Raw genomic sequence first — 2,500 nt, 5'->3', positions numbered from 1 at the left:
CTTATATACCGCTTCATAGGGCTTTCAGCCCTCTCTAAGCGGTTTACAGAGTCAGCATATTGCCCCCAACAACAATCCGGGTCCTCATTTTATCCACCTCGGAAGGATGGAAGGCTGAGTCAACCCTGAGCCGGTGAGATTTGAACCGCTGAACTGCAGATATCAGTCAGCTGAAGTGGCCTGCAGTACTGCACCCTAACCACTGCGCCACCTCGGCTCTTAGAATTCAATATAGTTACTGCTCTGGGATAGAAGCTGTTTTTCAATCTATTTGTCTTTGTTTTTTATTATCCTGTACCGTAGTGGTTCCCAAACTTGGCAACTTTAAGACTTGTGAAGTCCAAGTTGCCAAGTTTGGGAACCACTGCGGGAACCACTGCGGTACCATCTGCCAGATGGTAATAGATTAAAAAAAGGGTGCCCAGGATGAGATGGATCTTTAAGAATGTTTCAAACTTTCTTAAGGCAGTTGACTTTGGCTGTCAGGCCTGCAGTTATATCCCTTTTAGGATCTTTGGCCTGCCACACTCTCATTTCATTATGCTGTTTCATTAGTGTAGTAGTTGGGAGTGGGGAATAGAAAGGAGTAGAATTGTGGAATGTGTTGTTGTCATTCCTTTCTAGAAGCCCAAGGTCATCTTTTGTCTCTGCACCTCTGTACCTGACCGGAATCAGCTGGGTGGAGATGCCAGCGTGGCCGAAGAAGATTGGACCATGTGATGGATTTATGAGTGTGGGGATAAGATCATGAACTTTCAACTGGGTGGAATCCAAAGAAGTTTTTCAGATTTGGGATTCCACAGATGTACCAAGATGTCTGACTTATTAAATTGGAACTTTAAGGATAGTTTTGCCTTGGACTCTGATTTAATTCTACATGATACTTGGAATGCTGACACGCTTCCAAAGAGGGGAGAGGGGCAACCCATGATCCTCTGAGCAATGACGTTGACCCTCTGGAGTGCTGTCCTATCTGCCACTGTGCAATTGGGAAACCATAGATAGTTGTAGTAAGTTAAAATACTCTCTATGGTGCAGAGGTCAACAGCAGTTTTTCATTCAGTTGTTGTTTCCTGAGAAGTCTCAGGCAGTATAACCTTTGACCAGTGCTACAATGTGAGTGACCCAGATCATGTCTTATTTTGTGATAACACCCAGAAACCTAAACTCATCACTTGCTCCATTCGGTCTCCATTGATAAGCAAGATCTGCATGTCAGATCTATTCCTTCTATAGGCCCCTTGGTCTTATTGGTGTTAAGGACCAAGATATCGTCTCCACATCACAAAAGCCACCAGTCCACCTGTGTCACTTGGAAATATTTCTTATTGTCTACTTATCAGTCCCTTCTCCAGCTTTGGACCTGACAAATATTTTGTATTCTGTAACCCAGTGTTTCTCAACCTTAGCATCGTTAAGAGGTGTGGACTCTTAATATGGTGGATTATGCAAAATATCTTTAAAAGAAGGATAAAGTTTACTCCTCAGTTATTCTTACTAGGTATATGTACTGATTTTACAGTGGTAGAGAGTAACTTGATTCTGCACCTAATAACTGCAGCAAGGCTGTTGGTGGCGCAATACTGGAAGAAGGAAGACTTGCCTACAATCCAAGAATGGACATTGAAAGTCACAAACTTAGCCGAGATGGCTAAAATATCGGCATATCTTAAAGATCACTCAAATGAGAGATATAAACGAGACTGGAAAAAATGGATTGACTATATACAAAATAAATACGGGACCAAGAAATTCCAGTTAGCCTATGCTTAAGATCAGAAATGATTTAAATTGTTTAAAGTTAGTTCAGCAAGAAGAAGCTAAGGTCAATGTAGAATGTCATTAATTTCTTTATTTCGTTTTTTCAATAGATTTTAGACTGTGTTTGTTAAAAATCCATACCGTGTACGGGTTCTGGGAAGTGGGGGGGGGGAAGGAGGAGGGGGTTGGGGGGAGGAGGAGGGAGGGAGGGGTATGCATTAGGCTAGACAAGAATTTGGTGGTAAACTAGAATTATTTTGACATACAAAAAATTGTACTTCGATGTCTTACTGATTGAGGAATGATGAAATGTTTGTTTTAAAAGAAATAAAACTTTGAACACAGAAAAAGAGGTGTGGACTTCAACTCCCAGAATCCCACAGCCCTCTTCTCGTGGTCAAAGGATGTTGTTGTTCCTGCATTGCTTTAGCAAGTAAGGTCAACAAAGAGAGCATGCAAATATCTTTCTTGCTGCAAATTTTCGGACCTCGCAGGCTTCCACCAAATGCTGAGGCCTTATGATCAGGTGTCTCTTCTATGGAGATTAACAAGATTTTGGAAGTGGGAGCAGCCAGGAAAGTCGCAGAAGGACGGGAAACATTTGAAACCCTCTGAACATAAGGCAGAAAAACAGAAGCCTTTTTCACAAGGGTGGGGAGAGGAAGGGAGGATAAGATTATGATAGTGCAGGCTGGATGTTGGCATTGGAGTGATGCGGTGGCCTAGAGGTGGAGCTCTC

General features: G+C 42.4%; 1 protein-coding gene across 1 annotated transcript in view; it reads right to left on the bottom strand.

Annotated features, from left to right (window-relative positions):
• Positions 1-2,500, bottom strand: part of RHCG (Rh family C glycoprotein) — a 30,061-nt gene that overhangs the window by 433 nt on the left and 27,128 nt on the right. The window lies entirely within an intron of this gene.

Source organism: Thamnophis sirtalis, unplaced genomic scaffold (assembly GCF_051295495.1).
Source record: "Thamnophis sirtalis isolate CommonGarterSnake01/CBP01778 unplaced genomic scaffold, rThaSir2_p1.2 scaffold_2, whole genome shotgun sequence".
NCBI lineage: Eukaryota > Metazoa > Chordata > Lepidosauria > Squamata > Natricidae > Thamnophis > Thamnophis sirtalis.
The sequence above is the reverse complement of the archived record's forward strand: the minus strand, read 5'-3'. Positions and strand labels throughout refer to the sequence as shown.